This window comes from Dermacentor silvarum, chromosome 1 (assembly GCF_013339745.2).
Source record: "Dermacentor silvarum isolate Dsil-2018 chromosome 1, BIME_Dsil_1.4, whole genome shotgun sequence".
Classification (NCBI taxonomy): domain Eukaryota; kingdom Metazoa; phylum Arthropoda; class Arachnida; order Ixodida; family Ixodidae; genus Dermacentor; species Dermacentor silvarum.
The window spans coordinates 40,380,885-40,394,726 of NC_051154.1; positions in this window are offsets into that span (position 1 = coordinate 40,380,885).

Sequence of the window (13,842 nt, forward strand, 5' to 3'; positions counted from 1 at the left end):
GTATCGGAAAACAACCGATTGACAAAAAAGGCTGTGAATTCTGTGTGACATTGCGCCATGATGCCATTGGTACTGTTACGTGGGCACCAGGGAAGCTGCGAAATGGAAACTTCTGTATGTTCTAGATGGCAGAGGGGCTCATGACAAAGCTAAGTGGTTCATCTGACAGAATATCGCTGTCTATGGAAATTTGAAGCTGTGTTCTCAAATACTTCATGCACCCAGTACTCCTGGCGAATCTAATGATGAAAACCGCAAGGCCATAATGCACTATCAAGTGAAGATGAGAAGGTAGCCGCTTTGTTAAGTGCCTCCTACTCCCGAGTGCCAATGAGCTGACAGAAACAATTGCTTAATGTAAAATATATGGTCTTCTTCTTTCAATTTATAGAAAGCCTAATAAGGTCTTGAGCACTGTGCATCCAATCAGCATACACTACCTTAAAAGGCCCCCAACAAGTTCAAATATATGAGTGAATAAGTGCAGTATGTAAAGGGCATAGTGCAGAACACAAAGGTAAAGTAATATTGCTTGATGCATTGTAAGGAGCCCACATACTCAATCACACGGCCAAACTGTACAGTCATTCCACAGCAAAAAATAGATGTGACGATGCCAGGTGATGTGCCAGAAATATCTCAAAAATATGTTCCACGTGGTCAGCGTTTAACACTGCGGCAGCATCTGTAAAGTATTTTGTCACCGCTTGGAAGAAGCTGTCCCGGAGCTGGCACTACCAGAGGGAAACCTGGTACTGCAACAATCTAGCGACTATGGTAATCATAGGTAGTACACGGAAATTTTTCTATATCATGGATCCCTTGAGAAAGAGCGTCGCAGCTTGTTTTATTGTTTGTTTTAGTTCAGTTGTGTTGCACACTAACCTCACTTTTCCTTAGAGTGGTGAGGTGTTTTAAGTTTACAAATCATTTCATTATATAATTTCCAGTGCATAAACAAATTGTAACATTTGTGAATGCACATGTTAATAAATCTGGAGATGTTTGGCAAGTAACATTCACTCATGTACGGTATTCTCCATTCAAACACAAAGGAATTTATAATAAAAAATGTGCTTCAAGAATGCTAATTCAAGGACCCATAAGGTTTTTCAAAACTAGGACAAAGTTCAGGCAAGTTAACACACCTGATTTTTCTTTTTCTATATCGTGTTTCGACTTGTCCTGTCCCGATTCTTGTCCCATCTTCTTATGGTAGGTACATTCCATATTTGAGGCACTACTACTACCTTTATTCCTATTATGGCTGAGCAGCCTTACTACTGATGCACACTTGCATAATAATAATAATTTATTTCAATCAATGCAAAGTTGTTGGAGGGGGTGAGAATAAAAGCGGCTATCCACTTGACCAGGTTCTAAAAGCTTCCGCCTGCGTATCATCAGGCAGAGGCTGGGGGGCAACAGAACTAACATGATGCAATAGTAATTTATACATGACCAAAATAATATATACAAAACAGCAACAAGGGAAGAAAAATGTCAAATGTAAATGAAATATGTTTCAATAGCATTCATTATGAAATAGCAACAACACAAAATCAAATATATTAGCGGATGTACATAGATGGATGTCGGTTACATTGAAGAGTTTTAAGAGTGAATATCGAATGAGAAATTCGCATAGGTGTGAAAGTGTACTCTGTGTGAATTAAATGCCTGCTATAATCGGTTTATTTTGTACTGACAGCAACTGATGACATATTCTTTGTTGTCCATAATTAGTTCTTGTGTGAGAAAGATGAGGGTAGTGTGACTCATATGGGCACAAAGAAGCTAACCTTGAAATTGTGCATAAATGTCTTTTTTGCTCGATTTTATATTATTGTAACAACCCATAGGTGTATAAATTGAAAACATCAATAATGCCATGCTCAGTAAACAAGTGATCAGTTGTGTTTCTGTTAGACAGGTGATAAATTAGACTAACTCTGTTATACTGAACTGAAATCTTTTTCAAATTGTATTTTGGCGTCGTGGCCCACAATAGTGTGCAGTAGTTTAAATGAAAGGTAAATAAAACACAGTGTACTGTTAGTTTTGTTTTTAATGGTAGAAAAGATCTATGTCGCAAAAGAATGCGAATGGCCTTAGATGTTTTCAGAAAAGCATAATTGATATGGTCATTCCATAACATACTTTGTGAAATATAAACTCAAGTACTTTTACAGATTTTACAATTTCGATGGACTGTGATTTATACTGAAGGTTTAATGGAGTATGATGTGTCCTATTTTTGGAATGAAGAGTTACAACTTTAGTTTCAGTGACATTACCTGACAGTGCATTTGTATTTGCCCACAATTCTATCTTATTTAGAGGGGCCCAGAAACACTTTTTTAACTAATCATAGAATGACCTCACTATTAAAAGACATCACCTCATGAATATCCTTTTGCAAAAATGTTTCAAATTGTTCAAGTTTAAGTGGAGTTAGACATAGTTATCGCATCAATGAGTGGCTTTCTCTCTCCTTTTGTCTTGACTAGCACACTGAAAGCAACACAGGGGAGGGGGCAAGGTTCCACCAAAAAGCTGGGCTTGGTATTAAGGCACCCTTCGGCAATAGGACTCGTCGCGGCACCCCATGGCGGATGCGGCGTCTACTCTATGCAGGACACCGTTGCTATCTCGGAGGCCACGCAGCTATGTGCAATTGTCGTGTGTAGACTGTCAGTGCAAAGATGAAATGCTTGTTGCGTCTTTTTGAAATCGTAGACATATATATACTTTTTATTTATTTACCTCTAAATTAGCAATAGTAGTATTACTGAGAATTTTCTCGCGATCAACGAAATCAGCCAATAGCTGCTGGTGGGCTTTGCTGCCAGTGATGACATCACGAAGGCGAGAGCAAGTGACTTTTCACAGTTTTAACACGAGATTGTAAATTCCCTGCTACATGCCGTGCCATAATATTTGGCTCACATGTTCACAGGAGCCTCTTCTACAGATTGGCAACATTTTCTTACTATGTTCAGAAAGCATTTCAGGGCCCCTATAAGACATTATTATTATACTACCAGATTTCCCTCTCGTATTTCTAGTATGAGCATAGATAAATAAAAATTGTGCATATGTTTCTAAGTGATATAAAACTGTTTGCCAGCGGAGATATGCACAGTCGTTGGAGCACAAAGTACAGACTGCATGGATAACCTCTAGTGTTCTAAATGCAATAAAAATGTGACTGCTGGTATGTTAAAATGAAACAGCAAGGAAACAATGCTTCTTACAGTTCTCAGTTAAAAAATTATAGATGCAGGGCAGTCACAGCTATGTGAAAGCAAATAATGCTTTAGTGTAATAGACAAACTGAAACTGGAATGAAAAACTTTGGAAAGTAATAAGAAACAAACCTCATTATAACAAAGTCGCATTTGACACAACAGATACTTCCATTACATTCAATATTTGTTAAAAGCATATATATGTTACGTGCTGATAGTGGCAGTAAACATTCAAGATTTACTTATTTATATTGAGGTTTGACTGTAAATTGATTATTCAACCTATAACATCTCCTAGAGTGCACCTTGTTCATCAACATCCTGTGAAAATTAAGCCTCTTTCTGGTGCAACAGTTCAACGGGAACTTCTGTGAGGTAGGTACTACACTTGGGGGGGGGGGTCTTGGAATGGCTTGAATGAAATGTATCATTTCTTGCCATCTTGGCATGATTATACTTTTGGTTTGTTGTACTGACTGCAAGATTTTAGATACAGGAAAAGCCATTGGCCTTAATTTAAGGCATACCAGTACCCGTGCTGGGAAAAAAAAAAAAAACAAAAAAAAAACACGTATTCTAGCTTCCTACTTTGGTGTCACTGTTCAAGGCAGTAGTATACATCAATAGCAGTACATGTTCTAATGTTAGGGTGCCAAAATATTTCTTGTACTTAAAAGAGGAAGCACAAGTGTTCTAAGTAGTTAATGACGAAAACTGGTACTGTGTTGTACCAACACGCCTTGAAAACTTAATTGCAGACAGACTTTGGCAATTCTTATACAAAAGTAACATCTTGTTGCCAGATCAGCATTGTTTCCAAAGCTCTGAATCAATGACATTATCAGTATTTTCACTCTCAGGCATACAATAATAAAGCCCACAACAACAATTATGCCACAGGCATAATTATATATAAAGAACACTGTTTAATTTGATATCTTATCTCAGAAGCATGAGTGCTATATATATATATATATATATATATGGTTCCAGGGGCAATTCATTACAGTTCAAGTAGCCTCCATAAGCATAGCCAAAATGTAATTTTGTCTCTAGCCCAAGAACTATTTGCAAGGCTCTGCTGTGGGACCTATTCTGTTCACTCTGCATGTATATGACTTACCTAATAGTTTCTCTCAAGCCAGCGTTGCTACACTTTCTAATTCTTTCTCATGAAGCACAGCATAAGAAATTCTGAACAATGAAATGCTAAGTGTCAACAAGTGGTTCACATCAAATAAGCTTTCTTTGAATACTTTTACACCAAGTCCCTAATTTTTTAATCACCACACAAAGAAAGTATTGTCCAACTGTGTCATTTAGTTATTGGTGTTTGATGCTAACTAGGGCACTTCAACAGTACTACATCTCTAGTGTTAATGAAAGAGGAATGGTAGACACAATTCTGCCGATAGGAGTAACACTTGATGCAACATTTAATTGGAAACCATGTTAAAGCAACTTAAGCATGAAGCTTTTTTACGCTTGTTTTTTTTTTTTTTTTCCAAATCATGACAGTACTTTGATTACAATGCACTATGGAGTATATATTTCAGCTCTTTCAGTTGCATGTAGCTTAATTTACTGCATTGAAGTTTGAGTTTTGCTTACACCCCAATTATAAATATTAACTGTGGCATTCTCTCATTCCTCCTTCCTTCTTTAGCTCTCTAAATTGGCAAAGCAGGTAGCAATTATATTCTTTGTTCACTGTAACAGCTTTTCGAAGGTGGTTAGTCATCCATCCTTTTCAGTGTAGTTTGAGTGCAGGTGAAAGCAGGCACTGGAGGTGACTAGGACCATAGTCATGGGTGGGAATGCGTTGTGCGTTCTCTGTTGTGATGTGGGTCTGCCTTTGCTGGGGTCATGGGCAACAGCCGGCCCTCAGCATATGTTGGCAGGAGACTTCAACAATGCAGCATTAATTAGGATCGATTATAAATTATAGGCCCTTACAATGCTAATGTTCCATCTGTCCTTTTTGACTCCATGTTTTTTCATGATTTAAAACAAATTGTAATGCTTCTTACACGTACGTGTCAGACAGGCAACACAATTGATTCTTGGACTTGTGTTTGTCAAAAGCTTTTCTGAATATTTTGTCCCCACCACCACTGAGGGCATTGCTGATCATAAACTCGTGCACCATGAACTCGAATATCCAAAAATGAACCAAACATACTCCCTGTGTGCAGACGTTCCTAAATTTTTAATTTATTGGTGGTGAATTTATTATGGATTGTTTACACTTATTTCTTCACGAACTCAAGCGCCATGGTGATGTCTTGCTTTTCTGAGACAAATTTAAAGCTGTTGTTACATCCTGCGCTGATAGATTTGTTCCACACTTAAAAATAAAGTCAACCAGCACAACGCTTCAATCACATGAATCTAAAATGTAGACTTGCAGCAAAGCAAAAAAATGAAGCAAAAAGAAACACTGAGCTCCAAAATTTAAAGAAGGGGCTACATATTAAACTTTGCAATTTGCACAATGCATTCCTTAGTGAAACCATGAATATATTCTTTAAAAAGTTCCCAGGTAAGTTTGGCATTTTCTGTATGAATCGCAGCAATGTTTTGAACACCCGAGAACAGCCAACAAAAATGCGCCGAATCTGAATGATACAGTTGAGCCTCATTATACCGTGGTTGCATTCTGTTATGACGCGGCACCTCCCCCCCCCCCCCCCCCCCCCTTCGTAACGCCACTTTATTCTTTCTTTTGCACGTAATCTACATGAAAACTACGTCATCGGTTGTCTGTGTATATAATAGCCCGCTGAATAAAGGCTTTTAATTAGTTGCTGATCGTCTGGCTCCGAGTCACGTCCATTACAATTAGCAAACCCGACCAATGCGCACAACGCAATGCCAGTCAACGGCATTGGGGAGTACCGCCTAGGTACAAGCGCGTCATGGGATGAGTACGTGGAGCGACTGGAAATGTACTGCAAAGTGAACAAGCTTTCAAAGGAAGAAGAAAAGCGGGCGGTTTTGCTCAGCTCCTGCGGAGAAGAAACGTACAGTCTCATCGTGACGCTGGTGCAACCCGAAAGGCCGACAGCTGCAACCATGAATGCACATTCTTGATGACACAAAAATACTTTCACAATATGCAATTCGTTCTAAACGTACACAGCAAAAACAAATTCACGATAGGGTCTGCGAAACAAATACAAGCATGATGCCTCTGACAGGTCAGCAAAGGGATTCCTGTCGATTTTGATAGCTTGTCAGCGGCTTGCCATGCAGATACATGACACATGAACAGCATTAATATACAAACACATGCTTTTTGCCATTATTAATATGCAATGTGTTTGCACGGGCTAAGTGGTAATGCAGTATAAAAACAGTGAAACAGTGGACAAAGGACATAAAGAACGTTTGTGTTCGTTCTTTCTTTCCATCCTCCGTCCGCTGCTGCCCTGTTTTTATAATTAATATGCAGCCATGCGATTGATGTAGTCAAATTGAATTGGCACATCAGCTCGCCAACTGTGGGCCAGCCAAGCCAAGCTGTTGGCCAAATCATGCATGCATGTCCAGAATTTACTGTATCAAGTTGCTCTTGCTGAGTATTTGGCATTTTTGCTGCCAGAATACATATGTTGAGCTGCGAGCAAACACATATTCGGTTTCATTATGAACACCTGAATATTCATTAATATAAAGCATGGCCAGCCGAAATTTCTATATATTTTGTTATGTCTAATAATTAGTTATATCTGTGTTCATAATACCGCGGTTTGACACAAATGAGTTTCATAATACATTTTATAAAGCACTTCACTGTGTTTCCTTGCTCCCCATGAAATGACCACCCCAATTCCCCATCTGCACCCTCCCAAATTGCAGGCTTCGTAATTACTTGCGAAGAAATGTTTTCTATGCTATTTATAGTGATGAAAGTAAATTCCTTAGTACAGGTGGCATAATTCTCTTAACTCCTTTCTGAGTACTTGCACATTATTTTTAATACGTCTCAGAGCTCCCTACCAAGAGTGGTTGACCACAAAGGTAATAACAGTGTTTAAGGCAGATTACAAGCTTGATACTGGTAACTATAGGCCCAAATTCTTGTAAGCAAGTACTGTAGATTGCTGAAGCTTACAAGTGCTCATTTTGAGAAAGGCACACAGTAGAAGGGACAAGGGGAAGAAGGAAGACGAGACACATGTGCCGACTACAACTGAGCATTTACTGAAATGCATAAGGCACAATGGTAATATAGAAAGACTGTGTGCTTGCACCACCCAGACATCACCCCTCAGACCCTGTACCTTAGAAGGTAGATAAAAATGCAAAAACATGACTAAAACCAGTTGAATCTTCAGGTGGCTAACAGCTAAATTTCATTTCTACACTTGAATTAAAACAACACATAATTTCCTTGATACCTTCCTTAGCTTCATATGGTTGTGACTAACAAAAATCGGGCACTCGGTTACCCTTCTTCCCATTCATTACATAGCGAGGGTCAAGAATCCGGCAGCTTTGATGCCTTCAGGTAGCATATAAGAGTTCACTGGTCAGCTGCCTGCTCCTAAAGTTCACATGCTATGTGACGCCATCGGTAAAAGGGATGTTCCATATCTGCTGCCATGGCCATGAGTGGCACTGGCTAACACTCCTCAGATCACATCTTGTAGACATACATAAATACTCGGGAATATAGACGTAGGAACAGCTGCTGCCATAGATCCATTGGCAGAGTAACGCACACATAATGCAGAGAGGTGGGTTTGGCTCCCACCAGTGACAGGTTTTTTTCGTCCACTTTTATTTCCCTTTAGCTTATCATTTCTACTCTTCAATTAAAACAACAAATAATTTCCCCTATTCCTTGGTTTAATTATCTGTTAGCTTCATATGGTTGCGACTAACAAAAATCGGACCCTTTAATTCCTCTTCTTCTCGTTCACTTTCATGCATAACTACAGAGGCACAGTTATAATGCACAAGTTTACTCTTGTATGTTCCGAGTTTCAGTAATGAGTCGGTTGTAGTCTGCACGTGTCCTGCTGTCTTCTTTCACCGCCTTGTCCCTCATTCTACAGGCATTTTTTAAATCTCACCAAAACTTACTTGGCAAGTTTACTACTATATATCTCTCATATATCTAATTATCGTAGAGCAATTAACTTTGTTGACAACCAGGATGGCTTTTGTACAACTTGCGACTACACAATAAATTTAGGTTATGTACTTCACCAGTGGTATAGATGATCGCCTGTAGACTGATACAGTATTTTTTAACCTGTCAGAGACATTTGGCAGCGTATTGTATGTGGCATTAAAGTTATATGCACTCTGTGAGAATTGGGTTGTGAGATCTAGAAGTTTACCTATCTTGTCATGTTTTCCACAGGGGTCTGCAATGCTACCTTTATTGTTTCTTATCTATGTAAACGATACTAGTAAATATACTAATGAGAATGCCATAGCAAAACTCTTACCTGATTGCATTATTTAATATTGACATGTCAGGACATACTGAACAAAAGGTTTTGTAAACTCGCAGACTGATGCAACACAACGGGGATGTAAATTAACATTTGAAAATGTCACTATATAACGAATTATTGGGTGTAACTAAGTAAACCTAAAATTTGGTTGATTATGCTTTAAGCTAATTCAATGGAGTATTTTACTATAATGAAATCGAAAATGTGGGATCCGACACAGTATCAGTTATAGCAATGCAAATGTTTGTTAGCACATGCCTCAATGAAAATATATATTCTAGTAGCAAAAATGTCAAATGCAGTCACCGACCGATTTTGAGACGCCTGAATTTTTGGACCTGCATGATTATTTGGACTTCCCTGTACGTGCCACCGCCACCTACCTCTAACTCAAATGTATAACGGCAGTAACCGAAATTTCAGATGTCGCACGGTGTTTCGGGCATGAACCATGTACACGATGCCGCAAACATGATGGCCATGAACAAAGTTGCTGCCATATGTCAACTATGCACACAACCGCATATATATGGTAGGTTGCCGACTCCCAACGAAGTGCTGCTGGTTCGCCTCGCGGCCTATAATCAGTGTGGTCGGTGAAATGGCTGGTGACAAGCCATCATGGCAAGCTTTCAGTCAATATGTTCGCACTCATAGACCTTATCGGTGATTAAGCATGAGATTAGATGCACGGGCTAGACTGACAGTAGAAGTAGCGGAATACGGATCCACATGCAGTCCCATCCGTGTCCGAAAAGCCTGGCGGCAGCGGCAGCTTACCTTGGTTGGACCGCAGTCAGCAAGCCAATGTACCGATTCTGCCCAATGACACAGGTCGCATGGTTCAGTCGTTATGGCAGTGCAGAGTGCGCATATGTAATTTATTGTTGTTCCTATGCCTGGACTAGGACAGCTAGATGCCGATGAGCCATCAAAATTTGCATAAAACCCTTTGCTGGCCTGTCGGAGGTACCCCACTTGTGTTTTTTAGGCATAGACCTTATCACAATTTTTTTCCTTGATATCCGATTGTATAACAGGATAAAACAGTTATTTTCACGGCCGACGTGGCTTCCTTATAAGCAGGTTCAACTGTATGGCAATAGTAACAAAACAAAAGTAATAGTTTACGCTTATCATATAGGAAATCAGAATCTTTGATCTGTTATCTCTATAAAATACCTTGGTGTAACAATTAATTAACAGCAACCTCAGCTAGGCTGCAAATATTCAAGACGTTTAACAAAGCATTTATTAAATTCTTGGGTTTTATGTGCCAAAGCCACAATATGATTATGAGGCACATCGTAGTGGAGGACTTCAGAAGAATTTTGACGATCCGGGGTTCTTTAACGTGCACCCAATGCACGGTACATGAGTGTTCTCACATTTTCGCCCCCATCGAAATGCGACCTTCACAATCGGGAATTAAACGCGCTACCTCAGGCTTAGCAGCTTAATGTCTACGGCACCACGGCAGAGTTAACAAAGTATTTATAGTGCTTTGCTTTCTACAGAGAAAGTAAATGATGTTGCCATCAAATATAGCGTATTCCTCTCTGTGCACACAGTCCTCAGTATGCTTTTATAGTATGCGACCCATTCTTTAATAAGGACTTGCCGTGGTTGCACGGCGTTGCACTGCTAAGCCTGAGGGCGCAAAATCAAATCTCGACTGTGGCGGCCACATTTTGATGGGTGCAAAATGCACAAACAGCTATGCTCAGAGCCCCAGGAGGTCAAAATTCATCCGGAGTCCTCCACCATGGCGTGCCTCCTAATCATATCGTGGCTTTGGCACGTAAAATGGCAGAATTCAATTAATTTTTTTTATTTATCAAAGAGGAGCAAATCCAGTGACCGGTTCCTGTCTGCACAGTTACCTCCGACTACAAAACATCATCATCAGTTTCTGATATGTTAAGGAAGCTCAGACTAATCCACTTCACATCCACTGTAAGGTTGTCAGGCTCAAGTTCTTCTACTTGATGCATCACGATAAAACAGATTTGGCAAGCGCTACATGCATGTTTAATGCTTCACACATGTCATCAGGCTAAAATTATTCTACTACAACAATATGCCCTTACTTCACCCACACAAACATTTTTCAAAAATCATTCTTTCCTTTTATATGTGAAGAGTGCAATTGTTCCCCTGAAAATATTGTTAAATGCACATACATTATTTGAAAAAATTGTTCCTGTCCCATCTCTTATAAACCCCCTGCTGCTTGGGCAGCACTGCTGCCTGCTGTATTTATAAATAAATAATTGTTTGTTTCTCATAGTTCTAAGTTTACACACGGGCAGTGTTGTCTGGATCATTAGCCACTGGCTAGTAATGGATCCATGCAAGAATCTATATAAGACGGTTCAACAGACAACAATAAGGAAGAAAAAAAAAACTGTACATACTCTGTAAATAATAAGCAAATAAGGGCAGTATGCCAATGACAAATCATAAATGTTGCTCAAAGGGCTTTATATGGAAACACAATTGTGCAAATACTTGTATGTTCAATGAAGCAACATAAGAACCTGTATGTGCAGCCCTCAAAAAACGCAATGTGTAAAAGAGATAGAAACACTTGGAATGCGCAGCTTACATTTGGCTTCTAGTACAGACTGGTTAGAGCATTCAAAACCTTTACCCCTGTTGGTTTGAAAAGAAGGACCTGAATGATTATTCGCATGCGCTGTGCAGAAAATGCATTAATAGTACAACTCAGTAGTGATGCAGCTGACGCCAGAGCATAACTTTTGTGGACTAGTGTTTAATAAGTGTTGCGAGGGTGTGTGAGGGAAAGACTGTTCAAAATCTTTATTGCTCCCTTCTGGAGATCAGTTCAGTGTATGTATTAACATGGTAAAGATATACTGTAGCCAATGAGGGATGCTGCAGGAGGGCTAAGCAAATAAGTGTTTTTGCATCAGAATGTGACCACTGCAGCCAAGAATTACCACATAACCATAGGCTCACCAACTGAATGACATAGTTATCAAGACACCATAGTGCAATACCACTGTTCTGTTGGCAGTGTGGATCTACAAGGCTGCCAACAGAATGATTGTTCTTGGAAAACTAATTTTGGATTTTGGAGCATTAGCCGCTACCAGACAATTTGGCATTTGGTTACTTTCGTTGCCAAGCTTCAAGCAAATGGCTACTAAAGAGAAACGTTTCAAAAACTGCAAGAAGGACTAAGTGAAACAAGACACTCATGTACTATGTATGTCCAAGAACTAGCCCAAGAAGCCACCCCTGACAGGTGAATCCTGAAGTGAATTGTGATGTAAACAGAGCATTATATCCAAGTCCAGCATTATAAAATTCAGGTCATGGGCCATCAAAAGTAGTGCATGAATATGTTGAACATCACTGTAAATGCCTGGCCATTTTAGGTCAGACTGAAAACTTTTGAGGACCCCTTTACACAAGTGTTTTAGAACCAAAGACAGTATGTTTCTGGCACATTTGTGAAAAAAAAGCATATTTCAAACAAAGATGAGTATATTTCCCACAGCAACGAAATACCTCAGAATTCCAGTCTTGCACTGAATTTAGCAAAATTTGTATGTCTCGTACCAAAAAAAAGTGTCAAAAACTAAGTTTATTGGTGCTTCCTTTTTCACAACAGAGTGGCAAGAGCTAGAGAATACCAACCCAGACAGAGCCTTTTGCTTGGAGTAAGTCAGCATGATGCACCATCTGCTTTCAATGCATAGTACATTATAGATTACAAAATGCACCAACATTAGTCATAACATGCTATCTACAGCTGACTGCAAAAGTCAGAGTGCAAAGGACCCATGAATTTTCCTTACGACTTCTCTACACAGCCAAGAACATGGTTAAAAATGTTGTAGTTGTTTCTGCAATTGATAGTCTGTTGATGGGAAGATCTTCGACTTAACGCTAGCATAGTCATGCTTCCCGACTCCCTGTGGCATGTCCCATCCTGCTTTCCACTTGCTCCAGTTTTAATAAATAGAGACTGACATTGTACACCAATACTTTCAGCACTCCATGCTTACAATTGTGCAGCAAGCTTCCATCGTTTCTGAGCCACATGAAAAGTATGTGGCCGTCATCAACTGCAACATCCTGTTTCTTGTTTTTGTGCAACCTGATGCACGGCCAGACTCTCGAGGAAAACTTCACATTTGAAGAGCACGGTATCAGCGCAGTGATAGAGGCTCATAAGCATCATACAGCATATTGGTCAGCTCTTTGGTTGTTACCACAGTTGACCATCACAGAGAAGCCAGTCAAATAAGCATTGGTGTCGTCACACAATTCGTCCCACCGCCTCACGGCGTGTAGCGTTTCACTTTTTCCTTTACATTTGCGTTCATTCAATGTATGAACATAGCTTTCCATAGGCAGCACGTACCACTGTGTGCTGTCCTGAATGGCTGCACTTTGAGCACAACCTTTTCGTACGAACTGCAGATGTTTCTGCATAGAGTTGTGAGGTTTTGTCGCTCCAAGGTTTCCTGAAATGTACACAGGCGCTATTGACTGAAACAATCAGTTCATGTATAGCCTGAAGACCCCGGTAGTTATTTCACATCACAACTTATTGCGTAGCATGTTTTCTGAGCCTATTATTGAGGACAGCTTCACCTTGCATAGCAGCATACTTGCAGTGAAATTTTGTTGCACTGAAATCACAGATAGGCACGCTTTGTTATGTTGGTAAAAAATACATAGCATCGACGTGCATCAAGTTACAAAAAGTAAAATTATTTGTCTGCTTTACATGGTCCACTACTGTCTCCCTAACATACTAAACAGGCTTAAACTACCTGAAGAAAGTTAGTGTTCTGTCAAAAAACGATATTTTGAATAGTGGTTGAATGTGCTGAATTTTCTTTTTGTTTCGTAGCGAAAAATGGTATTTGCAAACAAATTTTTTGTAGTTGAAAATTATGTAAATCAGGTGTAAGTGAATTATGCGAGATTTATGCAACGCTGCTTCTTTCTGCCATAATGCAGCTTTTTCCCTGCTACCTTTGCTGCACAAGTACTAACAGCAAAAATTGAATTGTGAACAATGGAGCGCGTGTCCGAAGCATAACTGAAGGCACAGTGCGTGCTGTAAGCCAGCCATTACA